General features: G+C 43.7%; 1 protein-coding gene across 4 annotated transcripts in view; it reads left to right on the top strand.

Annotated features, from left to right (window-relative positions):
- The window catches only part of LOC125437849 (high density lipoprotein binding protein), a 60,498-nt gene that overhangs the window by 6,248 nt on the left and 42,137 nt on the right, over positions 1 to 12,113 (top strand). Inside the window, exon 1 of one of the 4 annotated variants that reach the window (XM_048505869.1) lies at positions 3,424 to 3,483. The exons of 2 other annotated variants lie outside the window; for them this stretch is intronic. The gene's annotated coding sequence lies outside the window, so the exon portion shown is untranslated. Of the gene's footprint in view, positions 1 to 3,423; positions 3,484 to 12,113 lie in introns of those variants that run through there. One more of the 4 variants, XM_048505870.1, reaches the window with a different exon arrangement.

Below are 12,113 nucleotides of genomic sequence, written 5' to 3' on the forward strand. Positions count from 1 at the left end.
TCTTTAAGATTCTGCTGCACAATACATTCAGATTCTACAAATTGAGGCACAAAATCTGGTGACATGGTGTGATATCTGAAGATTGTTATCTGGTAAAAGGCTATCCAGTTTGATTATATCAGTTTGACAAAGACTCTTATCTAGTAATGGGTTAATAATTTCTGATCAAGCAGCCTTATAACAAGGACGTCTCAAGAACATATGTTCATTTGATTCTACCAAACTTAATGGGCTTGAGCATAATAAGGGATTTTCTTACATTTACCTTCAAGCCCTAAGGACAAAACAGCCTAGATTTAAACAGGCTGTTTGTCATTGCCAGCTTCTCCATTTATCTTTGGCCAAATTTCTCATTGTGAAGTTTGCTTTTCTGTTATTACACAATCTAGGTGGGTTTTTTCCCTTTCCTTTTCCTTTGTGCCATCCCCAGGTTGATTCTTTTAAGACCACTTGCTTAAGTCCTGCTGTTGCACCCACTAAAAAGAGAGACACATGTAAAGTATTCACAGGTGATGGGGTTATCTTGAACAACTGACAGTAGTGAGAGCAGACTATGAACAACATGTCTTCAGTTTTAGTGAAACTGTTGCGCCCAAAAAACAGATAAGCAGGTAAATACAGACCTTTTGCTTCCCCTGAAGTTTCTTTTCTTTATCCTCCCACAGAATGTGTTTAATCTTGTGCTAAAAAGGCATGTGTTATGACAGGTTATCTTTCTTGTTTGGAAACTGTTTGCAAACCGGGTGGGACAGGTTCACACAACCAGAAACTTCTGCTTTAAGAGTACAAACTGTAAGACATAATGAGGTCCTTCCAGGTGTTTTCTCTCCAGCACGGACTTGGTAGCACATTCAAGCACATCTCATGTTGTAATTTGAAAACTGTCAAATGCTTACATAACTTACCTGTAAAAATATTTGAATGTATAACTGCACAGATTATAGGCGATATGGCCTTTTCCGTGGGATGTTGTAGCTATTCCAACGAAAGTCAGTGACACAGCAGTCTGGAAGTTGAATGCCAGCACACTAAGAAACCCATGTGTCCCTATAGTGAAGAAAACTTTAACTCACCTTTGGGAAGGAGAGTTCAAATTCTTGGTTGCTTCTTGAGGTCATGACTGTATGGAAGAATAGTTGTATTCTTTATCTGATTTTTAGCATTGTTAACATGGAAAAGACGGTGCCTGTAAGCAGAGTGATGATATGACCTGGAGAATGCTTCCTTAATGCTGCTTCTCATGTCACATGGACAACACTAGTTTCAAGTTGCTTATTTTGAGGGCAGAGATGAGGAATAGACCAGCATGTACTGAAGACTCCTCTCAATTATATGTTTTGTGCCCACTACCACTCTCAGCCCCCCCTCCCCCCAGTAAGCTTGGAACTTGAAAAAGAGGTTGTGGCAGAGGTATCTTTTTGCAAAAGAAAAGAAAATGAATGAATGAACGAACAAACTACAGTCAGTTTGATGCAATGCATTAGATGTAATATGTTTCTTGTGGGGCTTCAGTTCGGTTACTGTCAGTATACAAAGAATGGCACAGTTTAGCAATCATGTCAAGAGAAATTAAACTCTAAAGTTAAAATATAATAGCCCCCCCAAGCCTCCCCCCACATCCAAATTGGAATTATTGAAAGATGGCCAGATAGTTCATTGAGTTTGTAGTCAACGATCAACATCAGATTGGGAAGAGGTCAGCCAGCAGTGTTCTGTAAGTGGTGGTCCATCTCTTGATATTTTTTTAGTATTTTAACAATTTGGATTGAAAGAATGGACAGCACACTTACCAGATTTGCTGCTGATATAACATCAAAAGTGTCTGAGAATAGGAGGATAAAATGTAGGTAGAGCTGGATAGAAAGCAAGAGAATGGAATTTTATTGTTGTACTTCCTATAGTGTTACATGTAGTATAGAAACACCATATAAGGAAAGAGTTTTTGGATGTGCAGTAGTATTTCTGAGGAAGATTTATTTATTTATTTATTGTTTCAATATACCGCCCCATCCCCTGAGGGCTCTGGGCAGTGTTACACAGCTGGGTTTGAGTTCAGTGGCACCTTGAAGACTTACCAGGAGTATAAGCTTTCAAGAGTCAAAGCTTTCTTGGTCAGAGAAAGTGGATGATAAACTGAAAAAAAGACAAAGGCTCATTCCACACATGCAAAATAATGCACTTTCAAACTGCTTTCAGTGCTCTTTGAAGCTGTGCGGAATAGCAAAATTCACTTGCAAACAGTTGTGAAAGTGGTTTGAAAACGCATTATTTTGCGTGTACGGAAAGGGCCAAAGGTGCGATGTAACATCACACAAGGCCCAAGCAATTTAAAGCAGTATCCATTGCAACATAATTAACCTGCTGAATATGAATAATTTGTTCAACAGGAGTATGTTGTTCTGGGCCCTATTTACTACTGCTGACTACTATTCACAGTTGAAGTAGGTTGGGGAATAAATGCACTACTATTCACAGTTAAAGGAGGTTGGGGAATAAATGCACAGGGGAACTGAAGATAGTGAAAGGTAAATTGAAGGGGGAAAGTGTTGCAGAACCTGGTGGGTAGGTTTAGCTTGGAGAAAAGATAGTGCAGTGGAGCAGATCCGATCATAGTTCCCAGATGCTTTAAGAAGAATTGCTACAACTGTCATGTATCTCTGGTTACTTTATCTTTACCTGATTGCCCACTGAAGAAGGTTCACTTGAGCAGAACTAGAAATGAGAGACTACTGATTCTAGCATACTTCAGTGTGTTGCCACACAGCCCTGTGCCACGAAGCCGTAACTCAGTTCCTTGTAAAGCTAACATAGGCTTATGTACCTAAGGGTACCTATATTTTTGTTTCTCCTGAAAGTTGACATGACTGGGTTATGCTGATAAGCCATTCCAGTGCTTCGGAATTTTGAATGCTCTGTTAAACTGAACGCACCTTGGTATCTATGCGGTTTTTTTTACCCCAAAGTAAATCTCAGTGAACTCCATCGGCTGTAAAATTCTCCTCACTGGGGCAGCCGGATCCTATCCAGGTTTGCACAGCAGTAGGGGCCCGAGATGAAAGGCGCTGATTCCCAAGAAAGTCGTGCCTCGGATTTCATTAGGGTTTACAGTCAAAATCAACCTGCGTGGGGCGCGGTCCTTTCCCTCAGAGTGAAGGCAGCATCTCTGCAAACGTTTGCCTGCCTCTTTTGGGGAGCAGAGTGGAAGCGTTTGCCGTGGCCCCCGCTTTCAGGCTGGGCAGGAGCCCTTGGGATGGCCCCAAAGTCAGGCGGCGTGCTCCCCAGCACCGCTTCCAGCCTGGTGCTTGCTGGTTGCTTGGGCAGGGCCTTCCCGGGTCGGGAAAGGAAGGGGACCGGCTCTTCTGACGTGGGAGCTCGGGATTGGCAGCCTCGTCCCCATATAGCAGACGGGAAGGTGCCTCGCAGCTTTCCCGGGAGCGCTTCGGGGCTTCTCCAGCAGAGCGAGCTAGGCAGGCGCGGGCCGGAGTGAGTACCGCGTCGGGGGCGGGCGGGCGGGCGAGCGGGTGGGCCGGGGGCGAGCGAGAGAAGGCAGCGAGGGAGACAATCAGCGCGGGGGATGGGGAAATACAGGGAAAGCTGCCAAGCCCGGTTAGTCGCCCGCCAGCCAGCCACCGGGGGGAGGGGGTGGGAGTAGCAAGCTGGTTGCCGACGTGGAGGCAGCGAGAAGGCGCCCCAGCCGGTCCCCCGCCATGCCTCCTTCTGCAGAGAGCCGCTTCCCCGTCGGCGGCCTGGCTGTCTGTCTCCCTTGGACGGAGGCTCGATCCAAGCGGGTAGCACGCTGAGCTCCTTGGCTCTGCCGGGGGAGAGAGAGGAGAGGGGGCGGGGGACCGACCGGGCTACGTGTCACCAGCCGGATCTCCTCCCCCTCCCGTCTGAGCTGCAAAACTTTGTACCAACTTTCCTGGCCGGGTTTTCCCTTCTTCTCCGACGAGCAGCGGAGGGAGGGAGGTGGTGTCGTCTAGGCCGGACACGTTTTGAACTTTTAACGCGAAGGAACTTGGAGACCAGACTGGGGAAAGGGAGCATTTCTGGGCCCCTCCTCCTCCTCGAAGTAGGGTTCCGGGCACCCGTGTGGATATTGCGGGGGGGTGGGGGGGTGACGACGACGACGACTCCAGCTGAGACATGGGGTGCAGCAATGATGTTGTCGGGAGCTCAGGAAGTCATCGCTAAGATCTTGCACCTCTTGGCATCCCGCACCAACAGGCCCTGAAATGAGAAGGACAAACTAACTTTCTGTGCGCTGCTGACTGCTGTAGTTTGCACAGGCGCCTTTCCAAAGCCTATTGCAAGCTGTGCTGCTGGAGCCAGAGGTTTTGAAACATCCATCGCACCCATGCCTTAAAATTCATTAAAGCCTCACTTTTCTTTTAAAAAAAGTTTTCAAGGCACTTTTTATACTACTGGTATCTTTGCCATCAGCTTTGCCAGCAATTAATTTGGTAGTCTGTTGATCCACCAGTTGTTGATCCACCAGTGGCTTCCCAGTGGCTTCCCAGTGAGACTGTGGTGTCCTTGGTGGTTGGGAGTTCTGTCAAGGTAGGGCAGACTTTAATTACACGCCTTGGCCTTATTTCTCGCAAGTGTAGAAACAGTGAAATGGACATGAAGAAAAGCAAGGCCCCAGGAACCAAGGGACTGGGGGGGGGCAGTTACAAACTCTGCTTTTTAGTTGTGTGACAATGAGGATGGTTGGCTGGCAGAGCCAGTCATATCACCCCAATTGGGTTGCATGCAGTGTAGTGTTGCTGTCTGTCAAATAGGCTTCACTGTTCTTCTTTAAGTTTTTGGTTGGGTGTAGTCTAACAAGGGTGTTGGTGTGGCAATCTGAATGAGCTGTGGGCGAGTGGGGGGGGAAGTTTTCACATTGCTCTTGCAAAGTCTCACATGTGTTCGTGGCTGTATACAGATCTAGACTTTTTCCCTGTCAGTTGCCTAATCGCAGAGTTGAAGGTGTGTTTGAACTATTGCAGAATTGGTAGGTCTTATTTCTTGAATATCACTGGGTTTGATTTAGGGGCAAGTACTTGGATCTGGATTCCATGATCGTGTTTGTGTTTAACGTATGACGTGGTGGGACCAGTGCTTTGGATGCAGATATGGAACCCATTGGAAGGCTTTTGCAAGCAGAGTTTGGTGATGAGCTTATGAAATAACATGTTGGGTGTTTTGGCTTGTGCCCTGAGCTGGAGCAGCCGTGCAAAATGTTTACATGCCAGTATTCTGAGAGTTTTGAAACTTGTTAGGCTAAAGTTTAGCTGTATGTCAGAACCGTTTCTCCTTTTTTAAGCTAAACCATTTTTAGCATGTTTAGATTCTTAATACAGAATTGATTTAATCCTGATTCTACATACAGATTAGATTAGTAATGGTCTCCTTCACCTATCTCCTTAGGCCATTCAGTTCTGGGTATCTTCAAATTAGGGGTGTGTTTATGTGTGTGAGTGTATATTCCTGGACTGACTATCTGCATTACCATTCTTGTCTGTGTAAAATTCAAAATGTACTCCTTATTTTAGCCATAAATTGCTTAAATAGATCTAGTTTAAAGTGTTTCTGTTTGCTATTCAGAATGTTTCTAAAACACTGTTGCCATTCAGATGGAAGCAGCAGATGGAAAAATATAATTCTCTTGTCTGTAGTGCATATAGAATTAAGTGCTGGAACTCAGATCTATTCTTTCTGTACTCTTCCACTGCAAATGTGTGACTAATCTATCTGTGCTGCATTTAATGTTGTATACTTATTATGAAGTTGTGGAATCTTTTCTGTTCTGTCGTGTGCGTGTGTATGCGTTGCTGTTAAGTCACATCTGACTCATACTGACCCTAGTGAGGTTTTCAAGGCAAGAGACGTTCAGAGATGGTGGTTTGCCATTGCCTGCCTCCTGGTCACCCTGGTATTCCTTGGAGGTCTCCCATCCAAATGCTTGCCAGGATTGACCCTGCTGAGCTTCCTGAGATCTGATGAAACTAGGCTAGCATGGGCTATCCAGGTCAGGGCTCTCATACGTTACCTTATACTTTTAAAAATGTGTTCTAGCTTTTTTTGCCCAACCCAAATTGATTGTGCTTTAAATGGCAAGTTATGCTGAGGTGTGTACCTTGTGCCGATGATGCACAATTTGGAAATAATTGATTGTTTTTGAGTGAAGGTGGAAATAGTCTTTCAACTGAGAATGTAGTTCAGGAAACTACTCTGGACTCAGCTGATACTGGCAGAAAACTTATTTTCTAGTCAACAAATGTCAAGCTGCTAATAAGCTAATATGAAACATGCCTTATTTAAGGAATTAAGCTTGCGGCTGCCAAAGGCAAAGCAAAAGATGGCTTTCATCTTAACATCTTTAATAGCACTTTTAATTATCCAGAGTGTTTTCCAGTACTTGACTTATCTTAGAAGGCTACTATCCCTTTAAGGCTTTCCCCCTCTGAAGCTGTGAATGGTCGCTGGTACAGGCAATGCTGAGGTGGCATTTGTGAAAATTTCTCTCTGCTGACACCGATACTCTGCAGGATGATACTTCTGAAGAGTGTGTGCGTTTTTCGAAATTACAGAATGGTTGGGAAATGACCCTGCACTCTCCCTGGGCATGAATGTATGCTCATTTTTAAACGGACTTTGGGGGAAATTAGATGGCTATAATTTATTTAATACTTGCACTTGAGTACTTAAAATTATTTTTCATAACTTGTCAACACAAACCAACCACCATTCCCACACTCTTCATCTGATGACTCGTTCTGTACCTGTGTTTATGCTCTAATTATTGAGAACAAATTGTGTGTTTCCACTAGTACGTTCTCTTGCAGAATGGTATACATTTGAACAGCATTTTGGTAATGTATTATCCTGTAATTATTTATTGTATGAATTTTCTTTTTTTGCACAAGTCCATTTATCATCAGCATCACAGAAGTTGGTTTTATCAGTTCATCTATTTTTTAAAGGTTTTTGATCTTTCCCGAGTTGAGCAATCACCAGTATCTTATTACTGGAGAAAGCTTTTTCTTCGTTGATATAAAGAGCACTGTGAAAGGATGAAATTCTAACAGGAAATTTGTTCTCTGGAAATTCTAGACAAGATGTGCCCACAACGTATACGAACGCGTTTCCCATTCTCCATGTTATTAGAATCTTGTTCATAATCAACACAAGTTAATTTAAGATAAAGAAGTTCTTGCAGGGAAGCTTGTTCAAATGGCTGACCGTTCTTCTGGGATTGGTTGCCCAAATGAGCAAAGCTTCTTACTAATATTGTATTTTTCTTATGATGTTTTTTGCTTAATTAAAGCTTTGCTGCACCTTCTGTAAGTTTCCCTCTTTATGGTATGTTTTCATGCAAGCCAACTGAAATACTAGTGGTCTAAGTGTAGGATATTTTGAACAGTTTACCAAAGTTAAAAAGTCAAACCTAGGGAAAGAGCAGACTAGGCAGCTGTGTTGTGTTTAGGAAACAAAGCTTGATCCTGTGCCTACTTAAGCATTGAAGAGAGGGTATGAGTTGGGAGATAACCATCTGGGGCTAGTTGAAGGGTAGATTGAAGTGTATGGCAAAGTAAAAAGTATTGCAGATAATAAGCTTTAGAGTGGCAGTACTGGGTAGATTCAGAGGGAAATGGTAGTTTGCACACAAAAGAAAGCAGTGACTTTCTAGAATAGAAATGGGCACATCTGCTAAGGTCAGTTACTTTGAGGTTGAAGCGCTGATATTGCCTTGCCCTGGAGTTGGGTTCAGTCACCATATTAGCATAGAAAGTGGTGAAAGTCTGGGCTGTAAGATGAAATATGATAGATGGAATTGCAAGGCCTATGAAACTGCACAAAAGTATATATTCTGTCACACAGCTTTCTTTATGGATTTTGAAAACAAATCAATAAACAGTTTCAGAATCAGTTTTACAAATCCTGGTGTGAACTGCAAAGGCATGTAAAACCGCATTAATAAAATCTTTTGCTTTAGTTGTGGCTGTTTAAAAACCCTACAGATATAAATCTTGGTATAGTCCTGGAAGGCCTAAGTTTCTGTTCTGAACAGCACGTGCAAAATAAAATCTTCATGAAGCACACAACCTTAGTTACAGTTTCCTGTCACCTGCTATGTCCCTGTTTTGCAACTAGTTTTACAGGCAATATGTTGGGAATAGAGGTATGCCAGGCCTGTTTCCCAACTGAGCAGCCAACGAGTCTCACTGCTGCCTGTGTGTATACTTCCAGCCATTGAATTGTGACAGGTGAAGGGCCAACTTGCATGAAGGGTGGATGGCCTTCTGTGGCTGAACATAGTTTACAGTATGCTGATGACACAGCTGCCCCCCCCCCAGACATCTTGGCACAGTTTTTGGAGGCTGTGGCTTATTGGTTGGAAAAGAGCAGACAGAGATGAAAACTATTGAAGATGAAGGTCCTGTGGCTGGGCCAGGGCTATCCGGTAGAGAGTTTTCAGCTGCCAAGGTTTGGCGATGTGGCACTACATCCTGGGGGTGACCATGGAGTCCTCCCTCTCTATGGAGGCTCAATATGGCGAGGATCACCTTTTACCATCTTCAGCAGGCTAGGCAGCTGGCCCCCTACTTATCCTGCCCTGATCTAGCCACAGTGATTCACGCAACGGTGACCTCCCAGCTGGACTACTGCAACTCACTTTATGCGGGCCTGCCTTCAAGACTGACTCGGAAACTAGCACTGATCCAGAGCGCAGCTGCTGGACTCCTCACAGGTACATCTGTGAGGTAGCATATAACACCTTTGGTTTGACAGCTGCAGGTTCAGGGTTTTGGTTATAACGTTTAAGGACCTGAGCGGTCTTGGGCCATCGTATCTATGGAACCTCATTACCCCATTTTGCCTGTGGAGGACTCTACCGTCCTCAGATAAGAACCTCCTGGCAGTTCTTGGCCCCAGGGACTTGTGGCTGGCTTCAACTAGAGCCAGGGCTTTTTCTCTGGCCTGGTGGAACTCTCTGCCAGCTGACACCAGGGCCCTGTGGGATTTTAGGCAATTCTGCAGGGCCTGCAAGGCAGAGATGTTCCACCAGGCCTTTGGCTGAGGCCAGTTGGGTATCCCAATATCATCAACCAGCCTCCCTACAATATGCTACAACAAGCAACGCGTGGTTTAAATTCCATTTCGTCTTCATGAACATGGCCTGTGCTCAGGTTGCCCTAAGGAGAGCTTACATTGGAACTGGGCCAGTTGGTTTCCATAGGCTTAAACTGTTGATGCCATCTTGTGTTTTACCAAGTCTAAAGATAGGTATTTTACTGTAGAGTGTTTTTAAACTTGTTTGGTCACTGCCCTGAGCCAGACTTTGGTCAGGGAGGGTGGGGTAGAAATTTAATAAAATAAAATGCATCTCATCCCCCTCCCATGAAAGTGGACAAAACGAATATCCAATCACACAAAACACTCCATGTTGGGCCACAGAGAGAAATGCATCCTATCAAGACATGCCTCTAAAGATGCCAACCATAGATGTAGGGAGGCATTAGGAGCTAAAACTACCAGACTACAGCCACACCGCCTGGAAAACCCACAACTGCCAATAGCTTACCCTTGCTGCTCTACCCTCTGCTTCCTGAAAGTTACTTCAGAGGTTCTTTTACTAACCTTGGGCCAACCTGTTGTTCCTCCCCAACCCACAAATCTCAAAGAACTCCGAATCCTCTGCTGTGTTGCTTTGGTTTTCCCATCACCTTCACTTATTTGAAGCTCAGGAAAAAACTGAGTTTGTGAGGAAAAGGCAGGACAGTTGACTTGTTTGAACTGCCCTGGAGCTATCACTTACACTTTAAAATGGTGGCATAAGTATTCAATGTTTTCAAATTCAGCAAGTGGGTGCAGTTCAGTGGTTCGATACATCAAAAAGTTACAGAACATTTTTGGAAGGAAAATATTCTGTTTTAATTACAGTTAAATTCGTAAAATGGTAACAGAAGCTCCATCCTTTCACATAGCAGACAAGATTGCAGAGTTATGCCTGAATGCTACCATTATAGATCGCAGTTTGCCAGCGGGTCAGGTTGGGCCACAAGGTCACCATTATAAAGTGATTTTAAAATGATGTGAGTATTGGGCCTGCAGTGCAGCTGGCTGAAGGGTTCTTCCGTCCCCCCCTCCCACCTTATCAAGTGCTGAAAAGGCTTTGCATGCACTGTACTTGAAAAGGAATTGAGGGGGGGGGGATGAAGTACTACACCCTTGCACCATTTACAGATCACTTTAAAATGCTGATGGAGTCCTCATATGGATCACATCTGTTTCCCTGAACACTCCCCTCACCTATTTTAAAATCTGTTTTTAAGTAGAAGAGTATTCTGTCTTGAGCCCTTTTTATTTGTCATCTGAAGTAGTTCTCTGCTAACCTAAGTTTACTCATATATCTACTGTTTTAGGAGTTTATACCAGAGATGATTGTACGAGGTTGCCACTTTGTCATGTGACACAGCCATATCTGCTTTTATGTCTGTCTCTACTGTCACAGCATTGCACATTATAGATGATCATAAGCAAAATAAAGGCAGGTACTGTCTGGAGAAATTCACAACCTAAGTAACATTTTCATAATGGAACCTTGTCTCTGAAGTGCTTTTGGAATCCTTCCTTTGACCATCTTAAAAGAACTGTCATACATTTTTCAATTTTGTACAAAGAAATAGTAGTGAAAATATTTTGAAGCTTACCCTGCAGTGGAAGTTTCCAAAGGATAGATGAAAGCTCTGTTGTCAGAGTTAGCATTGTACAGAACTATATCAGTCATACGTGAAAGAGGCAGTAACTGTTACAATGGCAAGTGAAGAGAGTGCAAGAATAAAAATCCACTGCAGTCTCTCTAACAATGCCAGTCTCTCGTTTTAGAGTACATTTCCTTTCATGGCCTTCTTTAATATTTTTCCCTCAGAAGATGTCTGAAAACCATTGCCACTGAGTACCAAGAGGGTATTGCAGTTAGGCTTTTAAATTGCCTTGACATGAGCTTGCTGGTGAGAACTGTGGTCTAGGTTTTGTGGTGAGCAAACAGTTGGTGATTGGAAATGCTCCTTGTGTTTGACCTTGTAGTAATCAGCAGAACATCGAAATGTTCATGTGTATAGTTTCAGTCCCTTTTGCAGGACTTTTAATTATATATATTGGCTTCTATTAACAGAACTGAGAACCATTTAAATTGAAATAGATGAAAATGGCATATGATTCGCTTTAACTCTTCTGAAAATGTGGTTTTATAGAAAATTCAAATCATGGCTAGATATATGTTTGCATGCTTGCTTTATTTTTCGACACACAATTTTATGCAAAGAATAGGAGTCTGTTGGTTGATTGATGGTATTTTGAAAAGTGTATGAAAACCTTTAATTTGTTCAGTTTCCCCCTAAGAATTGGAGGTTATACAGATTTCAGATTAGCTGTTTTTCATTCTTATATAAGGCCAGACATGCAAATAATTTATTGCCTCCATCTTCTTTTATGAGGGCTTCAGGTGCTACAGCCATTCAACTTTTTTGTACAACCCATTGTATCAGTGTAGCACACCTTTATCCAGCCCTTACTCCAAGAAGCTCTGGGTGACATATGAAGAAGAAGAAGAAGGGGGAGGGGGAGGAGGAGGAGAAGGAGAAGAAGGAGAAGGAGAAGAAGAAGAAGAAGAGGAGGAGGAGTTTGGATTTATATCCCCCCTTTCTCTCCTGTAGGAGACTCAAAGGGGCTTACAATCTCCTTGCCCTTCCCCCCCACAACAAACACCCTGTGAAGTAGGTGGGGCTGAGAGAGCTCTGTAGATCTGTGACTAGCCCAAGGTCACCCAGCTGGCGCGTGTTGGAGTATACAGGCTAATCTGAATTCCCCAGATAAGCCTCCACAGCTCAGGCGGCAGAGCCAGGAATCAAACTCGGTTCCTCCAGATTAGAGTACACCTGCTGTTAACCACTACGCGACTGCTGCTCCTATGTTGTGTTTCCTCGTAATTTTATCCTCTAAGCAATCCTGTGAAGCAAGAGAGGCTGAGTGATTGGTCTAAGGATCCCAGGTCTCTCATATTTATTAATCTGCGTATGAACACTGTGCTTTTCTCCCAGTGGGGACCCGAAGTAACTTACCCG

Source organism: Sphaerodactylus townsendi, linkage group LG08 (assembly GCF_021028975.2).
Source record: "Sphaerodactylus townsendi isolate TG3544 linkage group LG08, MPM_Stown_v2.3, whole genome shotgun sequence".
Classification (NCBI taxonomy): Eukaryota; Metazoa; Chordata; class Lepidosauria; order Squamata; family Sphaerodactylidae; genus Sphaerodactylus; species Sphaerodactylus townsendi.